Consider the following 6,441-nt stretch of genomic DNA (forward strand, 5'->3'; position numbering starts at 1 on the left):
ATTATTATTATTATTATTATTATTATTATTATTATTATTATTATTATTATTTTTCCTTTCTTTTGATCCAGAACAGCAACTTTAAGGCCAGCTATCGAATGCCTCCGATGTTGCAGTCCCTTGCAACTCTTTTTTGGATACTGCCATTTCTAATGTCGGATTTGTGTCCATTTACCCTTTTGTGCATCCTCTGCTTGCACAATGCAGAGTACAGAGGGGCATTGTATGATGAAAAGTGTAAATATTTGGTCAGTTCTTATTAAAAATAATTAGAATGGCATGCTCCCCCACCCCTACATGCAACTGTATACAGCTGAAGGTTTGCCTCTCTGTTGTCATTTAATCTACATCGATTTCCCATACAGAACTGTGAATCAAGATGACACATCAGACCATTAAAAGAGGAGCACCAAGCAACATAAAACAATCTAGAGCGGGCAAATATATTAGCCATGTGAACTTTGAAAAAATCAATTTGTTTCCTCTATCCTGTCCTTTCCTTCCCACTTTATTTTTTCCTTTCAAATTACTAATGTTATCAGTTCATTGCAAATGTGCCCATCCCTTTATATTAATGAAACAAGGCACTGGGGGAAACCAGAGTCTGGTCAGTCAATTTACCGCTGGTTGAAATTGAAAGTCGGTGAGAACGGTTGCTGTTGACGGATGACACTTTCATGGAAGGAAAATTGAAAATGCAAGCAAAAGACTCAGCTGAGCCTGCCAGGGCCGGTAAATCATGTGGACAATGTACATTTTTACAACTTGGAGGGATAAGGCTCAGCAGTCAAAAATTGACCACAGAAATTGCTTGGCATGGGGAAATGTCACAATTTGACAGGCAGAGTTTATGATAAAGTCCGGATAGGGATCCTGCCTTCTCACGATGCTCAAGATCTAGAATGGAGAAAGGAAAGTGTAGCCCATGAGTCTCATAGAGTTCCCAAGAGCCTAAATCCTACAGCTGTGTCAATATGACAGTTTAAGGATTGGCTAAGATATATCTAGTATGTGCCTATGATCTGCTGTATGGTGGTGTGTGCTATTCCCAGGTAAATTTTCCATAACTGGATTTACTTCGGGGCAAGATTGCTCAGATTAAATGCTGACATCTGGACTGGCATCTTCCCTCTCCTACATGTCTATAGCACAAGCTGTGAATGTGACAATTTATGAACTAAATGATAATGCACAATTGGAGTTCCTAAATAGGCAGGGCCCAAGACTTTGTATATGTTTAACCGCTTTTGTGAATTATGCTAAAGTCACAGAGTGGATGGCGAAGAGGACAGTAAGGATGAGCCGCTGCATTGCCGATAGTTTGGAAAAGGGATTACATTACAGCTCCCAGAATCCCCTAGCCAACTATACTGGCTGGGGGATTCTGGGAGCTGTAGTCCAAAGAGACCCCTTTTCCAACCTCTGCCCGATCTTCCCCTGTCCCTGCCCTTTTGTCAATTTGATTTTAACCTCTTGTCCTCAGCTTTCAAGGAAACCATGCACTTTGATCAAAAATCCCATCCTCTGTTGTGAAGGCCAGAGTGTTCTTGTACTAAAGCCAGAAGGTACAGAGACCTGACCAGCCATGAATTTTAAGACCTTTTCCTCTAAAGGCTTCTGAACGATTTCCAAAGACAAACATAAATACCAGACCCCCGAGGGTCTGAGTTCAATAGGGTCAAATTGAATTATCTGTTGGAAGAAGCTGACATCTGGTGAGCACTTGGCTTAATTCAAGTTGTCAGGGCATGCATTCATGAGCTGTGGCTGAACTTGCTTGATAGCCCAAGACGGATCGCCTCTGCTCCGTAAATTGAATCTGCCGATGCATAATTGAGCTCTTGACTGTATCAAGGTTTTGTTTTACCAGAACAACCTCTTCTTCTTTGTTTGCTAGATCAGATTGATGAAAAACACATTTCCTGCTCGTTAAGGGAACAAGCCAACAAAAATGGGCAAAGCCCAGGTCTAGGAGGTACTGATTTTCTCGTCTCTTGTTCGCTTCTTGAGATGCTTGGTCAATATAAGGCACATTTGAACCTTTGACTTTTCATGGCTTCAGTCTCTTCTGGTGGCTGCTTGATCAATTGTGTTGCAAACATGTTGCTTATTAAACCTTGACTTGGGGGTTATTCAGTTGGTGAAAATAATCCAGGTGGAATCTGTTGTTCACATACATTTTGAATGCATCCAATTAAGTTTTTTGGGGGGCTCCCAAAAACCCTACTCAACCCGGGATAACTGATGTTGGATTTTTTTCTGAGATTTTCTAAAAGATTCAGATTCTCGGCTGTGAGAATAATTGATGCAAATGGACCCGGGATAAACCGGGATAAAACTCTGCATGCCTTGGATGTGCGTCTCCATCTTTATTCAAGTGCTGCCACATGTGAGAAACAGAACTCTCACAGATGTGTGTTCAATGCAGTTCCATAGTATGAATAACAAACCTGGAACTCATGAGATTTCAGAGAAGCAACAAAATGGTTCCCAGCTTCTACACATAATACTTTCCAGTGCTATTAGGCCGCTTAATTAGATGCTCCCATTAGGAAGCGGATAAATGATTCTTGCAGAGGGCCTGATAGACCCTGCAATTGCACCAAACTGCCCGATAATGGGGGCATAACAGCTGTCCACGTTTCTTTTGCTACATTTCCTCCCAATTCAAATCCCTTTTCCCACTCCTCCTGACCATCTCCTGCACCATCCACACTTTGTGGTTAAAAAACAACCTCGCTTGGAAAGAGAAATCCAAGCTCTCGCCACGCGAAAGGTTCAGTCGTCACATCCATTTAACAACCCGGGAGCCATCTCCTTATTTTGGTGAGGACAAGAAGGCAGAAAAAGCACACTAATTTGCTAATTCTAAGGCCCCATACAGACTGTCAAAATAAGCTGCTTTGGGTCACTTTGGAGGTACTGTATACTGTTTAAATGATGACATGCGTCCTAAGAGTCCGGAAGCCGCGGCAAAGCCATGATCCAGTCCTAAGGACTGGAGCGCACTTTGGCACGGTTCTGGCCTCTTAAGAGTGTGTGTTGTCATTTAAGCAGCATACCTCCAAAGTGACCCGAAGCAGCTTTATTTGTGTCAGTCTGGGGGCCTAAGGTCCTAGAGACTCTGAGTCTCATTCTGATAATATGGCTTGCATTAAGAGGAAGGGCAGTGGCACAACATCTGATGATTTGATGCGTAACTGTACTCAGGTTAAGAGCTTGAAGTCAGAACAGAATACAGAGAAACAGAATGGTTTCCAATTGGCAAGGAGTCAGGCAAGGCCACATACTATCATCCTATTTATTAAACCCGTATCCAGAAATATTGTACACACAGCAGGCTTGGACCTAGGCGGGAGGAGCAAAGATTGGAGGAAGGAATGTTAACAACCTAAGATACACAAATGACACAGTACTACAAGCAGACCAACAAAGACCTGAAACAATTACTGAAGAAGGTCAAGGAGGAAAGTGCAAGGTCAGATTAATGCTGAATAATAATAATAATAATAATAATAATAATGACCCAGAAGATCTACACAGAACACTCTGCTAATAGGAGGAAATTGAAATAGTCAAAGAGTTCCCATACTTTAGTTTAAATATTGATCAGAATGGAGGCTGTAGTCAAGAAATCAGAAGAAGACTAGGAATGGGGAGGCAGCTATGAAAGAACTGGACAAGATCCTAAAGCGTAAGTATACAACTAAGTGCAAAAGTGACAATGATCCAATCCATTGTATTCCCCCATCACTATGTATGGATGGAGAGCTGGACGTGAGAAAGTGGATATGAAGAAATCAATTCATTTGGAGATGTGGTGCTGGGTGGAGAAAAAGTACTGAGAATACTATGGATGGCCAAGAAGACGAACAAATGGGTCCGAGATCAAGCAGAACTCTCTGGGAAGGCAAATTGACTAAACTGAGGCTGTGTATTTTGGCCACATCATGAGGAAAAATGAATCATTAGAAAAGACAATGATTCAAAAGGTAGAAAGGAATAGAAGAGAGGAAGACCACGAGCTAAATGGTTAGACTCAACCAGGGAAACATAGGCCTAGTCTGGAGTGCCTGAGCAGAGAGGTTGAAGACGGGGCACTTGGAGATGTCTCACCCACCGGATCACCATGAGCCAATTGAGGGCAGTTAACAACAGCAACGACTGGATGAATCCCTAGCAAAGACTAGATTAAAAGTAGGAAAAAAACTGCAAATGCAGGGATGTTTTTCAGACGATGTTTGCCCAAAAAGGGAAATAACGCAAAAATAACCCAAAGAAAGTTGACAAAAACGACTCCGTTTTACTTTTGGGAAATTCCAAAAGTAAAAGAGAGTACATTTTGTGACTTTCCATTAGGTTATTTTTGCATTATTTCTCTTTCAAGCAAACGCATCTGAAAGCCTCCCGCATTTGCGGAGTTTTTCTGAATTTTAAAATCCCATTTCTGCACGGGGTTAAGCAATTTGCCTCCATGTGATAAGTCCTAGTCGGTTTTCTAGCAGCAGAGGGCTGACCAGCTTTCTGTCTTTCTGCACATCAATACATGTGGCCTAGATAGCGCATTTTTCTCAGCAGAGGCCAAGAGAGGCAGCTGTCTCAGCTGCATCTACACTGCAGAATGAATGAGTCTGACATCACTTTAGTGCCATGGCTAGTCTATGGAATCTGGATCTTGTTTTGTGAGCTATGGCCTCAGGCTCTGCCAACAATCAGATTCAGATATGAGCATGACTTAAAATGTCATGCTGAATCTCGTGTGGCATAGATGTACTCTACTTGATTTTCTGTGTCAAAGTGATAAACTTTGCAAGAACCAGCCTTCAAATGCTTTTTTCGCCTCAGGCCTCCTCAACTAATCAGATAAATATCCACGTTTAAATGCAAGCCTAAACTGCGCTATGCTCACAGCATTTCACAAACTGCTATTGATCAGGTTTTCTGAACACCACTACCTATATGCAACCCCCCCCCTTGAAACACACTCAGCGGGATGTATAATGAACGCCTCCCAAATGCATTATAGTGTAGTCACTACAAACGAACAAATCAAAGATATCAGCCTATGTATTGTTGCTATTTGCCATCAAGTCACCTCTTGTGATCCTATGATGAGAGACTTCCAAGTCACCTTTATTAACAGCCCTGCCAGGTCTTATAAAGCCGGTCAGGGCCATGGTTCCTTGGTCAATCCACTCGCCATAGAAACCCACTGAATGAGTTTGGGAGCACACTGTCTCAGCCCTTAGGGAAGCAGAGGCAGATCCTCTCTGAACATATCTTGCCAAAAACAAACAAAAAAACCCAAACCGAATTGGTTTGCCTCTGGAGCACCATAAGTGAAACAACGTGAAGGTACACAACAACAATTGATGCACAGAGAAAGAAAGAAAGAAAGAAAGAAAGAGGAAAGAGAGAGAGGAAAGAAAGAGAAGAGAGGAGAGGGGGAAGAGAAGAAGAGAAAGAAGGAGGAGAAAGAAAATACATTTTTTGTTCTGATGCATCTTAGAATTGAAAAGAAAACCATTGAGAGGTGGGAATAAAAGTTGCAGTCGGTATCAGAGCTGAAAGATATAGTCCAGGACAACCTTAGATGTTAATTGGATATTTGAACACACACACACAAGAACTAAGCACCAAAATTGCAACCTTCCTACACTGCCTATATTTCCTGGTAAAATTGGGGCTGAGAAGTAATGCCAGAAGGAAATTCGTCTGGACGATGCTCCTAACTGTGCCTGTTGTGTGCTGACCTCTGGAGCTAGCAGCGTGCAGCTAGAAGCAGCTTTTAACCTTCCTGCCACGACTGTCAGCCTGCAGAAAAGGATGCATGTCAAAAGTTATTTATGTATCTTGTGTAGAAGTCCAGGCCGGTTTAGAACAAAATGCTAACAACCCCAGCTGGAGTATACACAAGTCTCCCTTGTCTTGATGCCAAATCCAAAATACTCCAAAACCCAATACTTTTTATTCATGAGTGGCTGAGATAGTGACACTTTGCTTTCTGGTGGTTCATATGCACAAACTTTATGTCATGCACAACATTATTTTTAATTAATTTTATTAATAAGTAATATTTCATTAGATGCATGTTTAGTCTACCAATATCAAACCTGACCCCTGCATATCTGAAATGGACCTTTTGACCCATGCCTGCAACCTCTCTCTCTCCTCTCTTCGCTCTCTGTTGAATACACAGCTGTGAGTAACTGTGGCTGGACTTAATGCATAGCTCTTAATAACAAGGCTCGTCCCTACCTCCAATTTTGTCCCAGAAACCTGACAACCTGAGATGACTTGCAATTGCAAGTTGCAAACCTATAGTCAGTGGTCAAGGTCATAAGCCACAGGCTTGCAACACAGTTGATCAAAGACCACCAGAAGTGACTGAAGTCATCCAAATGGGTCATTCGTTGTTGTTTTTAGCACAACTATGTGAAT

Source organism: Sceloporus undulatus, chromosome 6 (genome assembly GCF_019175285.1).
Source record: "Sceloporus undulatus isolate JIND9_A2432 ecotype Alabama chromosome 6, SceUnd_v1.1, whole genome shotgun sequence".
Classification (NCBI taxonomy): domain Eukaryota; kingdom Metazoa; phylum Chordata; class Lepidosauria; order Squamata; family Phrynosomatidae; genus Sceloporus; species Sceloporus undulatus.